The following is a 27908-nucleotide window of genomic DNA, read 5'->3' on the forward strand; positions in this document are numbered from 1 at the left end:
TTTTGTCAACCATAGAGTTTTCCAAACTAAGTTTGTTTTTAATTAGTGTTTTTATGTACCTATATTTGTCACTGGTGATAAGCAGATTTACACTGGTGGATGACCTGGCTTTCTGAGAGTATACTTTATTGCACTGAAACACTTGACAGTAACAGCTTTTAACTATCCCTGTGTGGCCCTGATCACATTTTATTTCTGCTGAATTTCCCATAGTGCTGCTACAAAAGACCTGAAAGAATCATGTAATATGTGTTATATTTTCAAATTGTTCTTAATGTTTTTTAATCTGAAGTTGCTTTCCTGCACTGAAGAACATTGAGTTTCTCTTCACCTTATGAATATTTTGCTGAGTAAACAGACTTAGAACTTAACATAAATTACTTTCTCCAGTATAATTGAATATTTTGTGAAAAATGATTTTTGACTACAGTTACATGGGACAGACATTGCTCAAAACATGTACAAAGTGTACAGAATGAGAGGAGAAAAGGGACAGACAAGATATTTGTATTCATAAACATCAATGTTAAAAAAGACAGCATTTAAGTGAATATTGCTTTCCCATACCTTTCTCTCACTGCCACCAGTGTTAATGATTCATTCATATTTACACACAGAATCACTGAATTCTGGGAAATATATTAGAGGTTACATTTAATCTCAGATACATTATGAAAGTGAAAACATTCCCATTAAATACAAATGATGAACAATGAGTATAAAAACCTCTATGATACCAGCTAAATACATCAAAATAAGCCCATCTCTACATAAAAGAATGAAGGCCCATAAGACCAATGACAAGTAGAGACAGGTGGAAAATGAATAGAACAGAACAGAACAGACTGGTTCAATTGGAAAGGACCTTCAAAGACCAATTTATGGACCAGGCTTCTCTCATAGCTCCCTTCCTGCTGGTGTGGACAAATGCACTGCTCTATCCTGTTAATTTACAAAAACCCATCCCAACCCAACAAAACTTTATGCGTAGAAGTTGGTCTTCCCTCTCCTCTTACTTTTTAAATCAAACACTGCAATCCTTATAACCTGAATGGAGTCACTAAACAGTTCACATTTAGGCTCATATGATTAGGAGAATTTTATCTTCCATATACACCATCTGTGTTCATCCGCATAAGACAAGGGACAATTTTCCAAATGATGCTGTATCTAGAATTATTATTGCACGGATGTAGGCCTGCATGGGTACTTTAAGACATATTTTTTGGTTCACCAGAGTTCACTCAATATTTCTTTAATTTCTACAAGCTTCCAACATCTTCAGGCCATTTTAGGATACCAAATGTTATCAAAGTAATTACTTTCCACCCCCACAGAGGAAGGGCAGAAACAAAGAAAAAGACTTCCAGCCACTTAATAAAGAAAGATGCCTCAGTATTCATCTGCAGGAAATTAGCAATGCTGTCATCTGTGTATTTATAGTCTAAATTAACTCCTACTTGAGATAACAATTTTTGAGCAACCTTCCAAAATATCAACAATCAACATTGCATGTTGCCTACAGACAAAGCATGGGTTTGCACTTACAAACACTGAAAGGTGTGTCTCTATGTGTCCACGTGCATCAGAAAATCAGTTTATGCATATAAAACCTGTAGAGTAGGAGGGAGGGTCAAATCTGAAGACAAGCTTGAAGCTATTTCTTTAATTTCGGGGACCTTATTGCTGTCAAAAGGTAGCAATTCAGTTTCAGAAACATACAAAAATTCAGCATCCATTTTCAACACTCTGAAATTTCACATGGAAAGGAGCACTTCTTGCCATTTACAAGCCTCCTTAGTGTTTCAAAGCATATGGTATGTAATATCACATGCTGTTCTATGTCTCCTACCATGGGTAGGAGTGGCAGGGTGAGCAGTGGAGCAGAAGGCAGGATTAATTCCAAATTTCCAGGCACTTCTAGTTGGGTAATGTTCCCTCACAGGGAAACAGTAGTAATAAAAAAATTAACCCCATGTGGCAAATAATGTAAACACAGATTTTAACAAAGTCGGCTGATTTTCGATGTCCTGCCTGTTAGCTCTAGAGAGGTGGTGGGCTGCTGTATAAGTGAGGTCTTGATGAATGGTGCCAACATAATAGGAGGAAAAGGATATAGATGGGAGCTAAAGCCTTATGCTTTATCCTTTCCATCCACACATGGGATGTTTACAAGAGGTTCAGTCCATCCGCCTCCTCCTTTCTCCCCCCCCCCACCCCAAAAAAAAACACAATCAAGATGCATATTTTCCCTAAATGAAAATACTTTAAGGAGTATTACTCTGTGTCTTCAAAACAGTGTGATTTGTATTTTACTCATGCCTTCACTATAGACAATTCTCCATGTGCTGTACAACAAGATGCTGCTTAGGCAGACAGACTTGCTTGTCAGCAGATGCTTCTGCCTCTATTTTCAACTTCAGTGAATTTGATGCAAGAAAATGGAAGAAGGATGAGAGAAAACCTCAGTTTCTAAAATCTAGTCCCAAATATTATGCTATTTCAGCCTGTCTTAACTATTTACTATGCGTGGCATCTGTGGTCTAAAACAATACACTTTTTGCACTTTAGTTTTTACCTCATAAGGCATTTAATGTGCTTATAAAGAGAAGCTTTGTATAGCACTTTCTGTGGTTTTTCAAACTACATAAAATAAAAAAATAAAAAATCTGAAGAAACAGTTTGTTTAGGATCTACAATGTATTTAGGAGGGTACTTAGAAAATGGAATAAGATATGGAGTATAATGTTGTTTTACTTTTACACAAATATTTTTACACATTACATTTTTACACAAACTTCTCAAAGCTGTTTACTGAGTAGAATAGGAAAGAAGCATGGCAGTTGGACTGAAAAACAACTGATTGTATTGGAGAGTGGGAGAATATATTTTCTGTTGGAGAGAGATTAATGCATACATTATGTTGGAGGCATGGTAATATAGGAAAAAACACACGCACACACAAACAAAACAAACAAACAAACTAAAACTAAGAAAACACTAAAACCTCTCCTAGAATGTAGGCACTATAGGAAAGGTTTTCAGAAAAAAAAAAAAAAAAAAAAAACTCTGCTGAACAGATAGACAGAGAGGTACTTGTTAAATGATGTAGGAGGAGAGATAGAAGGAGGCAGAGAGACAGAGGGAGTGAAAGAAGGAGGAGAAAATATTTGTGAGAGCATTGTTTTGTTTTGGAAAAAGGGATTGACAGGACTTAAAACACAGATCTGAGGGGTAAGCTGATATAGAAATATTGAATAGTGAATGTTCTCTGGCCTTGCTCACTTGCTGCACAAGGCTCAGGGTCTTCTACCCAGAGCTGCCACCAGCCCCATCGGTATCGGTGCTGAGGCTCTGCCTGCCCAGTACAGGGCTGTGCATTGATCCTCCCCAGCTACATGGGGACCTGGCAGCTCCTTCCTCTACTGGTCCTAGCCCTTCTGGTTTGCAGCTCATCCTTTGGGCCTGTCAGCTGCTCCCTCTGCTTGAAATCATCTGGAAACATGACAAGGTGCATTTTCCACTTCCCCATGTCATTGCTAGAGATATTAAACAAGACAGACACAAAGGCAGATGCTGTGAAAACCCATGGGGCACCAACATCCAGGCAGAACTGAACCAGTAGCCAACTCTGAGCCTGAGCACCCAACCAGGTAGATATTCATCCACCTGCTGGGACATCCATCCTGATCCTAGGATCCTGATCCTATCCATCTTGGTTACAAGGACATTGCAGGAGGGTGTTGGAAGCCTTGCTGAAATCAATGTAAGTAATATACTCTGTTCTTCAGTGGGCCACTAATTGAGTCATTTTATCACAGAGTGCAACCAGGTGAGTGACACAATTTTTACCCTAGGTAAATCAATTTCCAGTGTTCCCTTCAACATTTTCTTCCTCAAACACCTGGATATGTGCTTCAAGAAGACTTTCGCTGTGATTTTCTTACTCTTTGATATGGAGCTGACCAACATTTAACTGCTCAAATAATCTTTTAACTCTTTTTGATTACTGGTACAACATTTTATTTTGCCCTTTTGTGACAGATCTTCCCTGCTTTGTTAGTCAGCAGCTTTGTGATGATGTTAGTCATCATCCAGCTCCCTTGGCACCCTGGGATGCAGTCCATCAGTTCCCATGGACTTGTCTTGGTCAAGTTCATGCAAGTAATCCCTGACTAACCTGCATCCATTGCTGGTTGCTCTTTTCCATAAACCAAATCTGTGAGGACAGAGCCCTGGATGATTTTTCTGCCAAAGTATGAGACACAGAAGATACTGAGAACCTCAGATGTATCTGTGACTGTTATGACCCACATAATTCAGCAACAGACACACATTTTACTTTTTCAGCCTTTAACTACCAATGTCATCTTAGAAGGTCCTCTTGTTTCCCTTCACTATCCCTCAACTTCAGCTCCACTTGAGCTTTAACTGTCCTGACACCATCTCTATGTGCCTGGGAAATGTTTCTAAATTACTCCCCTGTACCCTTTCCATGCTTCCACCCCCTGTATACTGTCTTTTTGTGTTGGAGATCCATCATTAGTTCCCTGATAGCCATGCTAATCTCTGGAGACATATGCTTTGCAATTTGAGAATGTGTTCTTGTGTATGGACTTCTCCATCTTCACACAGTTCCTCTGTTTATTTGGTTTTGTTCTTTATTCTATTTTGGAGATGGAATGGTTAGACAATGGTTTCAAAGAGTTAACTACTGAAACCTCTTGTCTCTGTGGACTTTGAAAGCAGCTTTTAATATGATCAGATAAATTGCTAGGTTGTGAGCATTTTTATTTCAGAGTGGCAGGATTTGTTAATTGCTATTATGTCTCAGAGAACCTCTTCTGAGACTTCTGTGCAGATTAAACATGCACACACAATCAACTTACCTTGGATAATGAAGGTTTTTCTGTTCCAAAATTCTAGATTTAATCATTTTCATTTGTTTGTTTGTTTATTTGTTTAATGATTAAGCTGCTTTTTTAGGGTGACTGCTCTGTGAAGGAGAGGCATAAGCTATGTGAAAAAAGAAGTTCTTGATCTTCCTGAGGGAATGAAAGTAAACAGACATGTAAAAGCAATCCTTTCCTTTCTTCCCTCTTCATCCATTCATTTAGCTGAGGGTATCCTAGATTTTGCTAAGATGTACGTACATTAACTAATACAAGATATAATGGAGAGGATATAGAATCATAGAATGACTCGGATTGGAAGGGACCTTAAAGATCCTCTAATCCTGCCACGGGCAGGAATGCCACCCTCTAGATGCCATTTAGTGGGAATAAGTCTGGATAAACACCCTTGAAGGAATTTAGGAAAATACCAGAAATGTGAAAGACAGAAAGAGAGACTCCACAAAAAATAGGCTGTTCTGGAAAGGTAAGTTACAGCTCCTAGTTCTTGTTTCACTGAAACAAAACAGTTAAGATTAATGAGAATTAGGAATGGGAACAGACTTCTGGATTTCATTAGTTTTCTTTAGGGAATGATCAAGTTTTCACTATACTTTCTTATCTGAGTCTTTTGTACTGCTGCTAATTCCTCAGATAAATAATAATTACTTTGCACTGATGAGAGAGTACCTTGAATCTAAGCAGTATGTTCCCCCCCCCCCCCCCTTTTATTTTCTTTATTATTATTATTATTAATTATTATTTTGAGTTTGCTTTACCTGCCTTATATATCACTCCAGAAGACACTGTCACTGCGTAAAGACCACACTTGAAAATATTCCTTTGAAGAGGTTGTGGTCTCTATTTGAATCACTGTTACTTAACAGAGTACACTGCACTTCCATGGCTTGTTAAATATCACACAATGCTGTACCAACCCTCAAAATGAACAAGAACGACAACTGTTCACCTTGCCCACCCCTTTTTGCCTCATAATTGAGAACAAAAACTGCTTTAAATATTCAGAGTGATTATGAAACAATGGAAGGTGAATATGTGATGAGTGTTTTTCAGCAGAGGTTGTTCCCCTCCCCCCAGTGTTTTGAACTGGAATGTTATGTTCCATCTAGTTCTCTACAGCTAGCTGCACCACCTTTAGCCTCTTTTCTAACATAAGCACAAGATTTTTCTTGACTTTTATTAGGAAATATTTATAGATTTGATAAAATACAAAGACAATTGGACTTATCACTTTTGTTAATTTGCTATCTTGAATTGCAACTAATATCTTTCAGACTCGCTAACTAGATTTTACTACCTTCACTTTCTGTTCTGTTTGTTTCTCTCACACCTCTCTGACCTCTGACTTAAAATAAATTGCAGAGATAATGTTATTAAAAGAGTATTTTAAACTTTATTTGTTGTTAATATCCACAAGTAAAAGGTAAAAAGGAGAGGTTTAGATTATGAGATATATTACTCAAGCTAAAGCCTTTACCAACTCATATTAAAAGTAAGAAAAGATGCTTATACCTTCTTGTGATGTTGTTTTGGTTTTTTAGTTTATGAAGAGATAAGAAAACATCATTCAGAGACAGTCCTAGCTGTTTTCAGGAAAATATGTTTTTGGTCACTTCAGTACTTTTAACATTTAGTCTAAAATGTTAGGGTATTAAATTTTACATCTGCTTTTCATGATTTCTTATGCCCATTGCACCTGAAATTTTGTGGTATATTAATAATAGAAATCATATATCCTACTGTGTACCTCAATGAATTTTAAGCACTTTAAGTTTTATTCTTTTGTCCTTTTATTCCTTGAATATTTTTAGATAATGAATACTTTCCTGGAAGTGATTGCCACATTCAATATTTAACACAATAAGGCTATTTAGGAATTATGGAATATGCAATAAGCATAATCTACCCAAACTATTAAACCTGTTTCAGATTCTCCAGTTTCCTTGAGACTAGAAGTTCCTATTTTGCAAATGGTGGGAGTTTCACAGTTCATGACTGCTACAGGATTGCATGTCCTAATGTATGTACACATCACTTGGTAATAATGTCAAGGGCAATAATATCAAAGTTGTCTTCTTGACCAAGCTGTTAATTCTGTACTGGAGTAGCTATGTACTCCAGCAGCCTGTGGTTGGCATCAGGATCAGGCCTAGTGAAGGAACTCCAGGACAGACACATATCCTAAAGATATTTAATTGAAAGGAAAATACAAGCACTATTTACAAGCCCTTGCCTTTCTCTGCATTCTTGGTCTTAGGATTTGTTAACCATAATATCCTTTTATGTAGTAAATTGACCACTTTTTTTTTTTTTCTTTTTTCTTTTTTCTTTTTTCTTTTTTCTTTTTTCTTTTTTCTTTTTTCTTTTTTCTTTTTTCTTTTTTCTTTTTTCTTTTTCCTTAAACCTCATTCAAGCCAGCTAGCCAAAAATGCTTACCATGTCTGGAGTTCAGCTGCTGTCTTGGCATTCTGTATTTATTTCATGATAGAGAACCTTAGTTTTGGCTGTATTTGTCCTTTTTTCAATTTCTTTGTACATCATCTTTGACTGCCACACTGAAGTCTTTCCTAGTAAGTGGTGATGATATTTGAGTGCACCCACCATGTTTATCCATTTGTTGTAGTTAATGTATCACCACTGTTGCATTTAGTAGTATCTGATCAGTTGAGACATCAAAATATTTTCTCCTTTTTTACAAGTGAGAGAATTTGTAATGTCATTTGTATTCACCTCGGGCAGAAGCTGAGCCTCTGTTCATTTCATCAAAGAACTATTTATGAGGCTGTAAAAAAGATGAGTTTCTCTGAATAGTCTTCAAATTAAACTTTTAAAAGTTTAATGTTGGCACACAAGAATAATTACAGTTATAAACCATTAAATATTTAGAGGAAATTTATAGTATCAGAAGACAATATTTACAGCTGTGGTCAAATGAAATAAATTTCCTCTAAAAAGCATTTCCAAAGAAACAATTATTTCTGACAATTAAAAACCATAGTGCTTTATTAACAACATCAAAATGCAAAGATGATACCTTTGGATATTATATAGATAAGAAGACAAATATATTTTTAGGATACTGTTAATTAACTCCACAGAAACACGTATATATATATATGTATATATATAGTCACACACACACGCATATATATATATATATATTTGTTTTGTTTTGTATTCTTTTCTTTTAATCAGAAAGTGTGGTGCTCTGAGTGCACTCATTATGTTAGGGTGCACATGCATTATAATCCTAGAGGGCAGTCCAAAATTTTTCAATTTCCCTCAAATAATTATGTTGTAGTAATTATCACATGTCTAGAGGGAGTTTAACATCTATGAAGCTTAGTCAGCCCTTTAGCCAGTCGCTATTTTTCTTTTCTGTAACATCCACAATTTAGCATTATGCAAAAAATGTCACTTCAACTCTCCAAATCTTTCCAATCTTAGAGCAAGATTTAGGTGATCTGTTTCTGCTAACCCCTCATACTACCTAATAAACTTTAATTTTCTAGAAATGTTCTGAAATGAAATTAGTTCATTTAAGGCCAAAAAAAGATACAATAGAAGGAACTAAAAAGCTTCCTGTTGATTTCTCTGGGCTTTGATTCATGTCAGTTTTCAATTTATCAACTGCATGCGATATCTAACTCTCTTGGAAACATTTTTATTGTGTCTTTCAACATAAATAGGTATGAAACATATTTACATTCAGTATTGCATGTATAAGCAGAAGCAGAAGTATTTCAGATTCCTTAGCTACATTTTGATTACACTGTGTTATTGTAATTTGTGATACATAGCAAACAATCATATATTCTATTTACAATTGTTTAGTATAAAGGAGACAGAAGATCATACCACTAAGAAAGGAAATCAGAAGTATTTAGCTAAATAAATAAATTATCCTTGAAACTTCTTGGAGCCAATCCTGTACCATGAATGATTATGGGCTTGTGCATAACAGTAGGAAGTGGCCATAACCTTTAGAAACTTTATTACTATAAGCAATGTTGTGATTATATTTTGCACAGAAATAAGAACACTTAACAAATTGCTTGTGCAGACTTTGTGTCAAAATTTGTTTCATATTTACATTGTGACAGGCAAAGTTGCCAATTACAAAAATTTTAAATTTACAATATCAGTGCAGTTCTGTCTTTTGCTATTTTTTTTTTTATTTTTTCACCAAAAGCCCTGGAACTATTAAGGGCTGATTGATAAAAGCTACTGATTTGGACAGTAGTTGATAGTCTTTGAAAGTGTGAATAAAAAATAAGAAATCTGAATGGAGAGTAAGACTCTTTGTTGTTTCCTGTAGATATAGTCCTCTTCAAGGGGACTTGGGTCTCTTCTCCCTGGCATTCCTGCTGAGAAACTTCTGATTCCATAGACCTTAACCCAAAGTCTCAAAATAACTTAGATGAAGAAAACAAAAAGCTTTCCAGTAAATTGGGCACTATTACACCTGACAGAAAAATAGAATAAATGTAATGCCCCAAAGAATGACCAGGGAATGAATATATGTGACTACTTTTATAGATTGAGTGTAGGATACAATGGACCTTTAAATGTTGTTGTTGTTGTTTGTTTGTTTGTTTTTTCTTTCTGTCATGCTTTCCCTTATCACTCTAATTCATTTCATATATTTGCGTATTTATATGATTGCCTCTTAATTAAATTTCATCCTTTCATTTACAAAACCAGTGAAAAAAGTTTTGAAATGACCTTTCTGCTCCAATGAGGTGGTTTTGTCTGATCGAGGATATAGGAGAAGGTGACTTGTCTCAAACAATTTATTCATCTACCCTGTCTGAAGGAGCAACTGAATCAGAATTTGCATCCTGGTAGCATTTAGTGTGTTTAGATTGGTCAAAAGTTCTGGACTGGTGAAATCAAGTCATTATAAAAACTATTGATAGTTATCAACTGTTGTATGGACTTCAGGCTCTTTTTTGTATGTGATTCTGGTTGTACTTTATGAACACAACCCAAACCAGATAAGTATGGTTAGAACATGAATAATTTATGCATCCAGGGCCTATGTGTGTCTGCATTTAATTTTCTCATCCAGACAAGCAAGAATGCAATAACAGTTATAGTTTCTACTGAGTGTCAGTAAGAATATTGCTTACCTGTGGAACTACAGGAACATGTATTAAGCATGTTGCTGATGCACCTTTTGTAGAAAATCAAGAGAAGGAATGAAAAGAAGCAGACAGATGCCAGTATCCCAGCAGAAAATGTAGTTTTCAAATAACCAACAGCTTAGACCTATGTTCAGAATTAAAAAAGAGGGAGAAGATCATTAGAAAGAGTCTAACTGGTTTTAACTCTTGTAATTGTTCTTGTAAGGATTGTAAGGATGCACAGGATTTGTTCAGTATTTCAAACAGCTAAAGGACATAAGGTAATGGATGACAGATTATTATAATTTCTGTGTTGTTAGAACCATGGTAGGGCTTCTATAATGCTTCCAAAAGTGTTGCAGTTGCAACTGATGCCATGATCTGTGAGTAATGATCACAAAAATTTGTAAATATATATTGATTAATACACTGCTAATAAGCGGGTTTGAAATGAAGGAATAGGACCATTACTCATTTGTGACTTATGAATGCTCGGTCTGCTGAAATCTGTGCTTCTTCTGTCTGTAAAGGCATCTGCCAGAGGCCCAAAAATATAAATAATAGAACAAGTATCTATTTAAAAATCACACCTATGCCTCTTCATCATTCCTACAATGGAAACCAAACCATCCAAGAGTAAAAATTGAGGTTTCAGTTTCTGTGTGCAGCATCTGTTTGAAACTGCCAACTGAATGATTGATCTAAGCTAAAGGTAATGATTATGGATTTTATCTTTATATTGTAGAAAAGCTTCCAGGAAATCTTGTGCCTGATAAAGTCAAGTTCTTTATTTTCATTAGTTTGATACACAGTCAGCATCAAAATATAACAAATCTAATTTCTTTGTTCTTGTTTACTTTACCTAGGTACTGCTCACAGGATGATTATAGACTTTATCACATGAGAAGAAAATATGTTTTTTTCTTTATTTATGCATTACATTAATTCTTGCTTCTCTTACAAAACAAACAAAACAAAATAAAACACTAAACATTAATGAATAGGAAACCCCTATGATGTATGCCAGCTTATTTGACAATCCTTGTGTGTATGTGTAGAGGTTCTGGTACATACACATCTATTTTAAATACTTCTAATAACTTTCCCGTTGAAGAAAAAGAAAAAGCAATAAAAACAGAGAAACTACCATTGGAATTATCTGTAGAGCTTTGGCATATTCTAATATATATATATATATATTTTTTTTTATGTTCTTTTATTTGTTTGTTTCTTTGTTTTTTATCTATTATTCTTCTTAAATCATTCCAGCTTGTTACCATCCTATCTATGCTACTTAGCTGTTATTGCATATTACATGATGTTCTTAGAAAATGACTGACACAGTAAGTTCTTTCAACTTTAAGGAGACAGTTTATTGGCTGCAGCACTGGGACACAAGATAGCAGCAGTATGGTTGCATTATCAAAGCATCTAAGAAGATGCTATGTATTTATTGGTGGGCCTCATACTATGGTTAGGTTGATTTTTACTTGAATCTGATTTCCAAAGGAATATTGAGCTACTATGTAACATAGCTAGCTATGAGAAGTTTTGGAATTTGTTGAGCTTTAAGCTATACTTTAATATATAATGATAGAGATGTCCAGTATTTGTAAATTTCATGGGTTAATATTTCTAACAGATATGGGAAAAAAGTGAGAGTAGATTAAGATCAAAGATGAGAAGTTATTAGCTAGAGTAAAGGAAAGAACTGTTTCTTATGACTAGGTCAGGAAACATCTTAAACCTGATCAGCTGAAACGTTGTATCTTAGGATGACTTGTTTCAGCCATGTTATTTACATTTATGTTAACATGATAGCAGCTACTCCTATGGCAAAACTTAAAGAATGGATGCAGCCTGTGTTAGAATACTGGTCTCCACACTTCATAAACGCTGTGTTCTTGCTCTCATTTCATTAAAAGTAAACTACAGAAGAATGTGTCTGGTGTAATAAATAAATAAATAAATAAATAAATCTGAAAGCAATTTTTATGCATGATATGTAATGCAGGTGATTAAATGCAGCATCTACTCTAGTACCTATGCACCATATTAGAGAAAGACAAAAATAGAAAAGGAGTATGGAAATCTAATGTACATTTTTTACCTCCGATACTCTTCAGCAGATGAAAAGTCTGGCTAAATTTCAAAATGAAAGAAAGAAGTTACATTAAAATTCTCTTTTCAATTCTTATTCTACGTAACCCTGTGTAGTAGTGCATCTTGGAAAACAAGTAAAAGTAAATTACACAAAGTCACCAAGTTTCTTGGATCACCTTTAATAGCTTTCACCATCAATTCACAAAGAGCCCGTAGCCAAGAACAAAGTAGCTTCCTGCCCACTCCTCCTTCTGCGGTTTATGTGTTAAAGTACCACATTGCTTCCCAATAACTGCAGACATGAAGAGCTATCCTATCTACTTTTTTCTACTTGTGTGTGTGTGTGTGTGTGTGCGTCTGAACATTATGGAAGGCAGACATACATAGCTTAGAATTTATCACAGCCTAACTACTACCAACTCACATAGCAGCTATTAAATACAGGAACTGAGTTACTTGCTCCAAAATACTAGGATACCTGCATATTAAGAGGAAACCAAGGGAAAACTCTGGTTGTCTGTTGTCTGTACAATTAGGGCATTAATGAGACAAAAATAATAAATTTTTCCAGGTCTGTGTTGATCTTATACATATTTACCTGTACTATTCTTTCAGAGGTTGGAATACTGGGAAGGCCAGAGAACTTACATTATAAGAACTTACATTGTAAGTTCTCTGGCAAGTTCTGGTAAGTTCTCTTGGCAAAGTCAGATTCTTTCCAGAGGTGCTTCTGAACTTGGTCTGCTGAAGCTAAACGCAAAGACATTTAGTCAGCAGTAACATCAGGCAAGGCAACAGAAAATGGGAGATGATAGTAAGTTTCTGATTCTGTGACATGAGAAAAGATGTTAGAGGGACAAAATGTGTGAGAGGAAGAATCAAGGAGGTGATTAGCAAATAAATTTGCAACATATTTCAATGTAAGTACTCTGTGAAAGGAAGTTGTGGGTCAAAAATTCCACAGATATGTTTGAGATGCATCAGTGCCTCTCCAGTTTAGATGGAAAGCACCAGTTCCAGCTAATGGTTGTTCTTCAGGTCATTGGTCTATCTTCACATGAGTTCAATGACTTGAGTCTGAAAGCCTGACTTTGTCCTTCAGACAATTTAGAAATTAACTCCACAAGCAGCTCTTAGCAAAGAAGAGGCCTTGAATAGACCACTCTCATCAAACTGATAATCTTATTCAGTAAATGGAGAAAACAATGGTTTGGCATTTTGTGAAGAGAAAAAATATCTGCAGCTTTATGATAGTTGTATTAATTGACTGTCAACTGACAGTTAAAAGAGCATTTATTGAGACTTAATAGGAAAGATGATGTATAATCTTTAATACAAAAACAAACAAACAAACAAACAAAACCAACATGTAATCTAGTTAAAATTATGGGACACAGATATAGATAGAAAATTAGATTTTCCACACATAAAAATTTAAAGAAATACTTACGCTCATAATTGGAATTTAAAAAGCCAACAACATTGAGTTAATAATTGTGACAACTAATAGAGTATCTAACTAAATGTCATTATTCTTATTAATTGATATTTAATTTTCTGTAGACTGTCTTGGCAAATGTTAATTAAATGCCAGAATTTTTTTACAAATTTTAACATATTAATAACCTTAAATTATGCCTTTACTGCTTACATAATTGTAAGTTAATTACATAGCTACATACTTACTCTCTACCCTTTACATGAAGCTCAAGAGTATAAGGTTTCTTATGGGTCACTAAACTCACCTACTTATTAGCTACACAAATGGAAAGCAAGGGATAATGTTGTATAATCATGTACATATTTATTTCTGGGCAACTTGTTGTTCCAAAGTAATTTGAATCAGGTCTCTAGTGGTCTGCTATTGGGAAGAAAAAAATAAAAATTAAAAAAAAAAAAGCAATATTTATTTTCTTGATAATCAAATGATAATCAAAATCATGCAGCTGTGTTTGATGACTAAGTAAGAGTTGCCATTAACTAGCTTTAATGTTTATAATTTTCAAGTTATTCGGATAAAAGAGAATAGAACTCAGGTCAGCATGACCAATTATCCTATTATCAAATAATGCACATATTTATCGTTGGGAAAGTTAATGAGCATTTCTAAGCAAATTTGTACCTCAGCCCACAAGATACTTCTAATCTCCAAATAAAACAACTTCATCATGAGCAAGGCTAATTACTAATCAAAAATACAAATAAGTCCAGGACTCTTTTCCTTCTAAAGGACAGACTTTTTTTCCATGATCCGTATGTAGATTCCTTGGGTCCCACGTCTAAGGGGTAAATATGTACATGAAACATTGTTTCTGTTGTGTTGTTTAGATGTTTTGGGACTATTCAGATTACAGCTTCTTTCTCTATAAGAAGAGATATACACAAATTATATATGTCTACTATCTCAGTACATATATCTCTCCTTCCTTCCTTCCTTCCTTCCTTCCTTCCTTCCTTCCTTCCTTCCTTCCTTCCTTCCTTCCTTCCTTCCTTCCTTCCTTCCTTCCTTCCTTCCTTCCTTCCTTCCTTCCTTCCTTCCTTCCTTCCCTCCTTCCTTCCTTCCTTCCTTCTTCCCTTCCTTTAAATGTAGATGTCATTAACATACAGATTAAGGATCCATCAAAGATGGAGACCTAATTCTCTAGAATCATTTGTGTTTGCACTTTCATTGTGTGCATTGGCAGTTGTCAGACCTACCCCAGTGATGTACATGAATGACTTCTACCCCAGTGGCTTATCTTCTGTTTTCTGTAGTTTCTAAACTAGATTAATCTATGAGTTCCAGGTGGGGTGTTAGAGGAAATTTCAGGTCAGTGAGAAGTGTTGGCAAGTCAAATCTGTAACTGTAAACCCATTATTTTTCAGAGCAATTATTTCCCTTATTATAAATAATATATGTATTATTTATTTATTTATTTATTTATTTTTGAAAAGGGATATTAGTTCCTCTAAACCATGGGGCCAAGTATTCCTTTGTTTGTGCATTAGACAGTCTACAGAAAAAGTAAACAGAGATGTTTTGCAGAGGTCATACATGTACCATTCTCTCTTAAATACCTGAAAACATGGAAACTTTGTCAGCTGAGTTAAAACTTTGCCATCTGGTTTATGATGCAAGGCTTTAATAATTCAGCACGTGGATGGTGTGTTAACAAGAGAAGACTGCCAGAAAAAACACTTGGGTGCATTCATTTTAATCCATGGCCCTTCCCTTCTCAATGTGGCTGTTTGCATACCTTGTATTTTTCTCCCCCAACAGATCATTTCTCCTTTGATTGCTGACTACAATCATTTTCTTTCACTGAGTGAAAGAAAATCAATCAATAAATACATAATTAATTAATTAATTAATAGTGATTTTTTTAAATTTATTTAACTGTTATCTATGAAATAATAATGGAATTATTGTTGATTATGTTATGAAGACTTTAGTGAACTAGGTTTCTGTTTCCTTATTTTTTATTATTATTATTTTTTATATTTATATTATATTTATATATATTTATTTATTTTATATTTATATTATATATTTATTTATATTATTTTATATTTATTATTATTTTTGTTTTTCAAGGTTGCACTTCCAAGTCTAAGTTCTTGTAAAAAGTAGTTAAAAGTTGGAGAGAAATTTTCCCTGGTGGTATGGATTAATCTGGAAGTCCTTTCAAAAACAAACAAACAAACAAACAAAAACAAATTCAACAAAGCAGAATTACTGAAAGATGCAGTGAAAACAGTGTCTTACAGATGGAATTTCTCTGGGGATAGCAGTCATGACAAAACTGTGTGATCTGTTGCAAGGTGTTGAAGGAGACCCTGATCTCAGAGCACTTGACAGAAATGTATCACAAACAAGGCCTCCAAATTAAGGCCTCAGCAGAAGATCATTCTGTGAGCTGATCATTGTCTATGCTTCATAAGTAAAGTGGTTCTTTGTTGAGTAAATATGTTGCAACCACAGACAGTGAAGTACATTACAGACAAGCTCCCAGTACAATTTTTCAGTTGTTCCCTACTGCAGCCTCTGAAAACTCCTCTTTCTTTCTCTCCACCCCTAGAAACAGAATTTGTAACACCAGTCCCCTGCTGCATGTAAGACCACATGGCTATTCAGGAGTATTTGTCTTCTCAACTATCCCTTTCTTTTGTTTTATTACTGCTAAAGAGAAACTTTCCTCTAAGCAACTCTGGTGGTTTCTGTCTGTGTATCCTGGCATCATTCTGAACTTTACCTGTGCTTCTGGTTTTGTTGCCAAGTCTTTCTTCACCTCAACTCTGCTATAGTCCTAAACAAGAAGGTTCATTAGGACCTGCAAGATTTCTGGTGGTTTCTGACCCATTGCAGATGGATTGCTGTGGTTTGCAATGACTTGTGTGACACTTTTGTCAGAATTACCCCTCACTTGCTTCTGTCCTTTCCTTTTTTTTTGTGATAAAGTTCAGCTCTTTGAGCTTCCTTATAACTAACATACTGTTTCTTGTTTGTATTTTGGGTTGCAAAGGATATTCCTTATGTTAATTAGTGCTTAGTTTTTCTGCCTACTTTGAACTACTCCCTGAACTTTGGGGAACACCTATTAGAACAATCTAACTTTTCTTTCACCCTGTCTCTTCTGTTTTGTCTGTTCATCTTCTGTCTGCTTAGTGATGTTCCTGTTCCATTTGCCTACACAAGTAAAAATATTTTGCTCAGACTTTTGAGGGACCCAGCTGGACACAGATACAGAATCATAGGATCACAGAATGGTCGAGGTTGGTCATCTATTCCACCCCGCCTGCCAAGCAGGGTCACTTAGAACATGATGCATAGGATCACATCCAGGTGGGTTTTGAATACCTCCAGAGAAGGAGATATACTGACTGTACTGTTGCATATTGCAGGGGTACAGAGTGAGTAATGCATCTTTCAAAGTATGATGCAATTTGTTTTACTTTCTTTCAACTTCATAGAATCAAAAGTTTTATACTCCTGTGAGTTATGAAGCATGTCATTAATAATGAAATAGAGACCACTAAATAATTGTCATTCATGTGTACGTGTTACTACAATAAGTAAGAGTTGTGGTGAGAGGTACTAATATCCTATCTCTCCTCCTGATCTGTTAATGCTGCACATAGCACAGCCGCTAGCACCTGTTGCTGCTTCTAGACAGCATACAACTCTTTCTTCAGCAGAAAGATAATCTTTTTTGTATCGCTGACCTTTGTCTTTGATACTACAAAATGAATGTTGGATGAAAAGGGCTTGGGTAAGTTGTCTATAGAGAGCTCAGTGAATCAGAATGATTTTAGATATTCATTCAATTTAGTGGCTGGGAATCCACAGCAATCTTTCATCTGAAAAGTAACCTGCTTTTCTTCTTTTCATTTTATGTTCTAGTAACACAGTGGCAGATGAGATATTTTTAATATTTATATATTTATTTGCATACATGGTCAATCATTTTCCAATTTGGGCAGGTCTTCTCCACAGTGACACTACAGAAGAGACTTGTTGACTCTACACACATTATGGACAATCTGCTGCTCTGCTGAAGCAGTATGTATTTTCTTAGGACCAGCAGTAATTGTAAGATAGTTCTCAGACAATGAGGTGGTTAGTCCTGCACCAATCTTAAGTGACACCACTGCTGCCAATGCTGTATCTCTGCCCATGCTGGATTGTTTTAATGCTGGGTAAATAGGCACAGCTCTATATCAGATTTCCATTTTCAAATGAGATAAGAAATCTGCAGTTTTGCTATAGCTCCTTAAAAAAATAATAATTTTTATACATATGTATATAAATAAAATAAAAGTTTGGTGCTACACCATATGAATGAAAGAGCAGTTCCTTGACAATTCACAGGTGTCAAAGTGTCAAAGATACAATGTGAGGACACAAAGAAAGAAATGAAAGAAACTGAGAACAGAAGATAATTAGATGTTTTAAAGTTATATGAAAACAAAAACACTTAAAAATTGTTCTTAATAGGTCTATGCAATATGGGAAAAGTGGATATCAGGCAAAAAGGTCTAGAGAAAGATTTAACAAAACTGTTAAGTAAAATAACTTAAAAAATCTCTCCTAATACCAGAGCATTAGGGAGCAGAGGACAAAAATTAGAAACGGGAAAAGAGAAGTTGTTGCTGAGAATACATGAGAATATATGCTGAGAATAAAGTGCTATTTATGCTGTTAATGCTGTTGGCCTTTTGGAACTCATTTCCTCATAAAGGACCATCTAGAACAAAATCTGAGCATAAATATATCTAATAAGAAAGTCTAAACATTTTATGAGGAGCAGAGGACTGAATACATTTTTTCCTCCTTGCTGATTTACCCATGTTCATCAGCTACCCACTGCGATCAATACAGAAATATCAGCTGATATTTGTGGGCTCTGGATATTAGCCTGGGTGAAATAAAACATTAAACTAGGTAAAACGGTACTATACTGCTTACATAACAGTCCAGAGTTGTTTTGTAATGACTCATTTGGACTGCAGGAAAAAGTGGTTAGAAAATAAGAGATGTGTGTTGATGTCACAGAATATATGCAAGTAAATTACCTTACTTACCCTGGCTGTTTCTCAGCCTGAACAATGATGAGTCAAAGATTATCCCATTTTAGAAAATAAGATCCTCACAGCTGTTTATGTAAACAGAGATTTATTGGAACACTGGAAACATCTACATCCATTCCTAGCCTTGCAATGGAAATCATTTCACACTCATTGCCCTTTTCTCTAGTGGTGATCTGAACTTGTTCTCTAAACCATCATGATAACACATGAATTATAACAACCCACTGATAAGGCTTTATTGTATATCTGCATGCTGTAAACAAGCTTCCACAGGATATTCTTTAATTTTCATGAGGAGCATAAAGAGCTTAAGTAGATTTGTGCATTACACAGACTAAAGCTTGTAGTGGGTTTACGTGGCAAGGTTTTGGTAGCAGGGGGCCATAGGCGTGGCTTCTGTGAGAAAGATCCAGAAGCTGCCCCATGTTTGGGAAGGGCTCCACTGCTGACCAGAGCCGAGCCAATAAGCAATGTTGTTTTTTTGTGCCTCTGTGAGAGCATATTTAAGATAGGGAAGAAAACGCTGTGATACACAGCAGCTGGGAGAGTGAGAGGAGTGAGGAACAGCCTTGCAGGTGCCAAGGTCAGTGAAGAAGGAGGGGGAGAGGTGCTCCAGGTGCCAGAGCAGAAGTCCCCTGCGGCCTGTGGTGAGGACCATGGTGAAGCAGGCTGTCCCCCTGCAGCCCATGGACTACCACGGTGGAGCAGGGTTCCACGCTGCAGCCCATGGAGGAGACCACGGTGGAGCAGGTGGCCCTGCACCGACGGAGGCTGCCGCCTGTGGAAGACCCCTGCTGGAGCAGATTCTGGGCCGGACCTGTAGCCCGTGGAGAGGAGCCCACGCAGGAGCAGGTGGCCTGGCAGGAGCTGCTGCCCATAGGGGAGCCAGGTTGGAGCAGTTTTCTCCTGAGGGATGGACCCCATGGTACGGACCCATATCTGGAGCAGTTCTGGAAGAGCTGCTGCCTGTGGGAAGCCCACGCCGGATCAGTTCATCAAGGGCTGTGTCCCGTGGGTGGGACCCCACAGCACAGGGGACAAGAGTGACTGAGAAGGAGCGGCAGAGAAGAAGTGCTGTAGACTGACCATACCCCCCATTCCCCTGTTCCCCTGCGCCACTTGGCGGGAGGAGGTGAAAGAGGGGGGGGGGGGGGGGGGGAAGGTGCTTTTGGTTTCTTTCCTTTGTTTCTCACTTCTCTAGCTTGTTAGTAATAAGCAATAAATCTTACTGTCTTCATATGCCGAGTCTGTTTTGCCCGTTACAATAATTACTGCATGATCTTCTTTTCCTTATCTCAAGTTTGAGACCTTTTCATCACATTTTCTCCCCGTTCCTCTTTGAGGAGGAGGAGTGAGGGAGCAACTGTGGTGGAGCTCGGCTGCCCACTGGAGCAGTGCCACTACAAGGCTCCAGTGACTTTACTGAATTTCTGTAAATTATTTGCTTTGCATGTGGCCTTAGGATTTTCTTGAGCCTATGAAATAAAATACAAGTGGGGTTTCAACAGTAGGTGCAGGGCAGATGTTTATCTGTATAAAGGACTGAAAGTCCTTTAAACTATAAAGAACTATAAACTATAAAGTCCTATAAACTATATAGAAAGGGATGCAGTAAAAACAAATGTGAAAGATTCACAATAAAAACCCCGATTTATGATAGTTTTAATAAAATCCTGTTCTGTAAGCATACCTGCCAGACAAGTAATTTTGTCAAAGTTAGTTAGCTAACTAAATACCTGAATTTCTAGGGTTAGAGAAACTTTTGAAGCCCTGTTTATAAACTTACAAACTTATATCCATAATTTTAGAAAAGCAGAGAGGAAGATAATAGTAATAATAAAAAATCAATACTTAAGGATTTCTTCTTCTGAAATCTAAAAAAAAGGGAAGGGAAGGAAAGGGAAGGGAAAACACACAAAACAGTCCTCTTACATTGACACACATCAGCTTCTAGTTCATGAAGATACCAATAACAGTCATCTATAAATTCTCCTTGTGAATATACTGGTACATTTTATGCGCAGTACCCTACGAAAGATCCCCCCCCCCCCCCAAAAAAAAAAAAAAAAAAAAAAGAAAAGGAAAGGAAAAAAAAAAAACAACCAGCAATATCTTGATTCTACCTGTGTCAACAGATAATCTCTGTTATGTTTACCGTGACTGACTACTACATGTATTTGTGTTACCATATTCAAAGAAAGGGTTCTTTACCGAAAGGGTTGTTAGACATTGGAACGGGCTGCCCAGGGAAGTGGTGGAGTCACCATCCCTGGAAGTCTTTAAAAGACGTTTAGATGTAGAGCTTAGGGATATGGTTTAGAGGGGACTGTTAGTGTTAGGTCAGAGGTTGAACTCAATGGTCTTGAGGTCTCTTCCAACCTAGAAATTCTGTGATGCTGTGATTCTGTGTAAAGCAGAAATATTTCCCAAAACACAAAATGCTCCTCTTAAAGCTACTTTTTTTTGTGTGTCAGTGTCTGCTCTTTCATGTTTTGATTGTGTTGGAAAAGAAATGAAGGCAGAAAGAAAATGAAGACTGGAATTAGTATATGTTAGGTATCTATTATTTTAATGATTTTTAAACATATGAATATACATTTATTTTGTGAATTGTTCATATTCCAAAAAGACATCAGTATTGAGGTTAATTAATAATTTAGCTACTGGTAAAAAAATTCTAAACCAGAAATAGTATTTTTTGGGGAAAAAAGAATATATTAAGAGTTCAGGGGGGAGGAGAGAGAGAGAACAGAAAATTTCTTCAATGAAATCACCAAACTTCACAGAACAGAGTAAACATTGTCCAATACAATTATTTGTAATAATTTCCTTTTACCAGGTAGAAAATGAAACACTGATGTAAATGCAATTTAAAAAACTTCTATAGAAGTAAAGTTCTAAACTGTTGATATTCCTCTAAAATGCAACAGAACCAATGAAAAAATTACACAGAGATTTAAGAAAAAATGTTAAAAAGATATGAAATTTATCTAATCTAAAGCAAATATTTATCCAGTTCAAAGTGAACTACAAACATGACCATGGAACTCATTTAGACAACACATTTTCTATGAGAAAATATAGCTATACATAGATTTTTATTTTTAACTGATTTCTATAGAGACTTTTTTTTTTTTGTATGTTTTTATGTTTTGTATGTTGTTTTGTTTTGTTGTTAAAGTACTAACCAAATTACAATTTCAGGCTCACTGACAGCTCTTCTTGTTACAAGTTGTGCAGATAGTTAAAGCTAATTTACAGGTTATTTACTAAGAAAGGTAATTATGATTGTCTTTATCTTCCATTAATTTCTTTGCCAAATGCATCTGGACAAGCAAGATCATCTCCGTAGGTGCCTAATGTCATAAAATGAAGGCTGATCCAACTTCAAAACTTCATCTTACAAAATTCATTCTGACATCTACAGAGTACAAAACAGAAATAGTAAAACTTTTATTTATTTATTTGTTTAAACAAATTGAGCACTGTTACACTGATGCAAAATTGCAGAACAGATAACATTGAAAGGTTTTTTTAGCAATGTTTGGAAGAAATACTTTTTCTCTCACTATGACTCAACAGTAGTTGATCTATATGATAATGTTAGGCATTACTTGTATCCATGGTTATGAACTTCATTTTAAAGGGAAGCATTCAGTCTTTACATAGGTTGATGTTTTCCTTGTAATTATTTCTGAAATTTTACTGTAACCATATTCCATTAATTATTAATTCTTTACTTCACAGTTATAATGAAGTTCAGCCAATTACTAAATTTAAGCATTAACACACAACAAATAATTGATTGTCCCTTTTTATAGTGAGAAAATTGGCTGCAAGTATCTCTCAAAATTCTCATGCATGATAATTATTCTAAATTATTCATGATTTTCAATGGTTATTCATATAATTCAAAATGTATATTCTACAGTTCCAATTTTGGCTTGTATTGCTAACCAGTTTAATTTGTAGTACTTGCAAATTCCTTGTGATACTGACTGACAACAAATTTACATTTGCATGTTTATCTGTAACATAATATACCAGTGTTAACTACACAGATATATTATCTGTTCAGAAGAAAATAGCAGTAGCATTGCACACATTAATTTAAAAAATAAAAAACACATTATTATCACATTTATTAATTATTATCACAATTATCACATACTTAATGTATGCATATATATATATATATATATATATGTTTCCTGAATTTGCGTGATTTTGCATGATCATGAACTGTGATTAAGTTCATAGCTGAATTAAAGTAAACTGTCATCAAATAATTCTGGAATACAGCTGTTTATCATGGGATATTCCAATGGTTTTCACATTGTTTTGCTTAACATTTATTCTGGTTTCATTACAAATCAGTTTTAAAAATGTAACTTTTTTTCTGCCAACATCCTCCTGTCTTGCAAACAGTAATATCTATATGATTGTAGTGGGTTTACGTGGCAAGGTTTTGGTAGCAGGGAGCCATAGGGGTGGTTTCTGTGAGAAAGATCTAGAAGCTGCCCCATGTTTGGGAAGGGCCCCATTGTTTTCCAAATCCGAGCCAATAAGCGATGTTGTTTTGCACCTCTGTGAGAGCATATTTAAGATAGGGAAAAAACGCTGCGCCACACAGCATCCGGGAGAGTCAAGGGAGTGAGAGAACAGCCTTGCACATGCCAAGGTCAGTGTAGAGGGAGGGGGAGAGGTGCTCCAGGCGCCGGAGCAGAAGTCCCCTGCGGCCTGTGGTGAGGACCATGGTGAAGCAGGATGTCCCCCTGCAGCCCATGGAGTACCATGGTGGAGCAGGGTTCCACGCTGCAGCCCGTGGAGGAGACCACGGTGGAGCAGGTGGCCCTGCACCGACGGAGGCTGCCGCCTGTGGAAGACCCCTGCCGGAGCAGATTCCAGGCCGGACCTGTAGCCCGTGGAGAGGAGCCCACGCAGGAGCAGGTGACCTGGAAGGAGCTGCTGCCCATAGGGGAGCCAGGTTGGAGCAGTTTTCTCCTGAGGGATGGACCCCATGGTACGGACCCATATCTGGAGCAGTTCTGGAAGAGCTGCTGCCTGTGGGAAGCCCACGCCGGATCAGTTCATCAAGGACGGCATCCCGTGGGTGGGACCACACAGCACAGGGGACGAGAGTGACCGAGAAGGAGCGGCAGAGAAGAAGTGCTGTAGACTGACCATAACCCCCATTCCCCTGTTCCCCTGCGCCGCTCGGGGGGAGGAGGTGGAAGAGGGTGGATGGGGGGGAAGGTGCTTTTGGTTTGCTTTTTCCTTTGTTTTCTCACTTCTCTCGCTTGTTAGTAATAGGCAATAAATCTTACTATCTCCTTATGCCGAGTCTGTTTTGCCCGTTACAATAATTACTGCGTGATTTTCTCGTCCTTGTCTCAATCCTTGAGCCCTTTTCGTGTGTTTTCTCCCCATTCCTCTTTGAGGAGGGAGAGTGAGGGAGCGGCTGTGGTGGGGCTCGGCTGCCCACTCGAGCGGAACCACGATAATGATGTACATGCTGCTGTAGGGGGATGGATGCGTCCCACACTGATGTGAATATGACGTGGAAAATTTTAATAAAAAATTTTCTGGTTTTCTGTTGACAAATACCTATTCCTTGGACAAGAAAGCTGAAATGTGTCTTCCATTTCCTGATATTGCAAACACTGGGTTAGTTCAATAAACTAAGAAATAAATTCTATCCCTTTGTGGAGCAAAATGTTTTGAATAGTACTCTGGAGAGCAGGATGGAGGTAAAAAAGGTATGTCATTATATAGGACAAAATTAATTCAATATTATGTTGAACAGCAGGAATGTCACCAGATTGAAAGTCTGTTCAGTTGGTTTTGTAAAGAATAACATATATATTTATCATTAGCTTTTCTGACACATCAGTAAAGCTACTTGAAATGTACTATATGAAAAAAAAAATTGCCTACAACATTCTTAAAAAAAAAAATCATAATATTTATAGTACAATTTTCTAAAGTGTCCAAGTAAATGAAGTCAAAGTTCTGTTGACTTTTAAAGACTGATGAGCTAATAAAGCCTACAGTCTTAGGAAATATTTGGTCAAATAAATGTTTTTCGAAGGATGGTCTATGTATCTTTGTCACATTGAAAATTAATAAGATAAAAGAATAGCTACCCAGTAAAAATATATTTTTTTTCTTTTCTGCTGTCGTTGCTTGTTTTTTCCAAAATGAATTGTGCAGTGGGTTTAACAGGAGAAAAACATTGAAAAGAAATAAATGAATTATACTGGTGGAACTCTAGTACTAGGGCTTTCAGACTAACAATTAAGCTACATTTGTACATTCTCTTTAATTTTCCATTAGTGAGAAAGGAACATCAACAAAAAGAATTTTAAAATTCTGTTCTTTGAAGTAAGCTAAAAATTCTTCACACCTGAAGTAAATATATCTACAAGAGAATTACAGTTTTGTGAACATATAAAACATAGTATGGTATATGTATAGAAATACGTAATTCTATTATTATGTAACAAAATTATGTTATAATTAATGAACACTTTGTCTCAGAAAAGCAGAATCACTCACTCTCTTGGAGTGGCTTGGGATCACAGATTTAGCAGTGACAGAATAGGTGATCAATTTCAGTCCCCTGCAATTCAGTGTGATGAAATCATGGACATGTAAGTACTCAAAGGACCATCCCACTACTTCCTAATATCATACCCCAGCCTCCTCAAAAGTATTTTAAATGGCTGAAAGCTGCAACTCTGAAATACCAGTGCAAAATTTGAAAGGAGAAATACTTCACTGTTATCTTAAACCTCAGAACAATAAGGGAATCATTTGGTTATGCAGCCTAGAGGAGCAGACTGTGCTCCACAGGTGAGAGAAAGAAGAAAACCACTCAGCAGTCTAAAACTCCTTTCCGACACCAGACCAGTCAATTGATTTAATTTTGGTGCAATTTAATTAAGAAATATTAAAAAGATATATGAGATATTTCAAAAGTTGTAGGTGCTCTGGGCTATCACACCCTATTCCAAGGTTTACTGCAATGACCTGCAATGCAATGACCAGGGAAGTGATTATTTTCCTATAATAGCTATGGTGAGATTATGCCTCAAATACTATGTTCAGTTTTGGGTACCTCAAAACAAGAAGAACATGTCCAAAGAAAGGCAATGAAGCTGGTGAAGGGTCTAGAGAGTAAGTCTTATGGGGAGCAGCTGAGGGAGCCAGTTATTCAGCCTAGAGAAAAGGAAGCTCAAGGGACACCTTACCTCTCTCCACAGCTACCTCAAAGGAGCTTCTAGTGAGGTGGGACTGGTTTTCTTCTTCCAGGCAAAAAGTGATAGGAAAGAGTAGATGGCCTCAAGTTGCACCAGGGTAGGTTTAGGTTGAAAATTAGGAAAAAAAAAAAAAAAATCTATTACAGGGTTGTGAGGCATTGGAACAGCTTGTCCCCAGGGTGTTGAGGGACATGATTTAGTGGTAGACTTGACAGTGTTAGATTAACTGATGGACTTGATGATCTTGGATGTCTTTTCGAACCTAAATATTTTTATGATTCTATGATTCAATAAGGGAAGTGTCCATGCAAGTACTGGTGAGGGGGGAGTGCTTTTTATTTGTGATTTTTAAGATGACTGGATCTCATGCACACTAGGGACAAGAAATTTCCTTTGTGACACAAACCTTTGAAGAAAAGAAGGAAAAAGGTGTGATTTTTTTTTTCATTCATGTAGTCTGAGTAGTACAATTTATAATGTATAAATTTATAATGTATAAATATTTGATGATTAAAACACTTTTATGCATTGTAAGAATTTAACTTAATGTTATAGTCCTTTTGGTTCCATGGAATTTAAACAAATAGCTATTAACTATGATTCTATTATTGGCTGTGCTAATTTGAAGTACTGCTCTCAAAGACCCTATGTGTTTTCAAGAAGTTTTTTTTGTGTGTGTGTGTGTTTCAATATATATATGGATGATCTGGACGAGGGCATTGAGTGCACCCTCAGTAAGTTTGCAGATGACACCAAGCTATGCGCGTGTGTCGATCTGCTTGAGGGTAGGAAGGCTCTGCAGGAGGATCTGGATAGGCTGCACCGATGGGCTGGGGTCAACTGCATGAAGTTCTACAAGACCAAGTGTCAGGTCCTGCACCTGGGGCGCAATAACCCCAAGCAGAGCTACAGGCTGGGAGATGAGTGGTTGGAGAGCTGCCAGGCAGAGAAGGACCTGGGAGTGATGGTTGATAGTCGGCTGAATATGAGCCAGCAGTGTGCTCAGGTGGCCAAAAAGGCCAACAGCATCCTGGCTTGCATAAGAAACAGTGTGACCAGCAGGGCTAGGGAGGTGATCGTCCCCCTGTACTTGGCTCTGGTGAGGCCGCACCTCGAGTACTGTGTTCAGTTTTGGGCTCCTCACTACAAGAAGGACATCGAGGTGCTTGAGCGGGTCCAGAGAAGGGCGACGAAGCTGGTGAGGGGCCTGGAGAACAAATCCTACGAGGAGCGGCTGAGGGAGCTGGGCTTGTTCAGCCTGGAGAAAAGAAGGCTCAGGGGTGACCTTATTGCTCTTTACAGATACCTTAAAGGAGGCTGTAGTGAGGTAGGGGTTGGCCTGTTCTCCCACGTGCCTGGTGACAGGACGAAGGGGAATGGGCTAAAGTTGCGCCAGGGGAGTTTTAGGCTGGATGTTAGGAAGAACTTCTTTACCGAAAGGGTTGTTAGACATTGGAATGGGCTGCCCATGGAAGTGGTGCAGTCACCATCCCTGGAAGTCTTTAAAAGACGTTTAGATGTAGAGCTTAGCGATATGGTTTAGTGGGGACTGTTAGCATTAGGTCAGAGGTTGGACTCGATGATCTTGAGGTCTCTTCCAACCTAGAAATTCTGTGATTCTGTGATATATTATTTTATCTATCTATCTATCTACCTATTTATTTATTTATTAAAATCAGGAATTTAATTTTATTCTGTGAATTTCACTGAAACAAAAGTATAATTTCCAATGGTTTAAGCTGGTTACAAAGATTTAGAAAGAGAAAGCTTTGACCTCTTTGAGGCTTTTCACTATTTAAAGCGGTCTTATAAAAAAAGACAGAGAACAACTGTTTGCTCAGTCAGGCACTGGAAGAGGTTGCCCAGAGAAGCTGTGGATGCCCCATCCCTGGAGGTGTTCAAGGCCAGGTTAGATGAGGCCCTGAACAACCTGATCT

Source organism: Aythya marila (assembly GCF_965140915.1).
Source record: "Aythya marila genome assembly, chromosome: Z".
Classification (NCBI taxonomy): Eukaryota; Metazoa; Chordata; class Aves; order Anseriformes; family Anatidae; genus Aythya; species Aythya marila.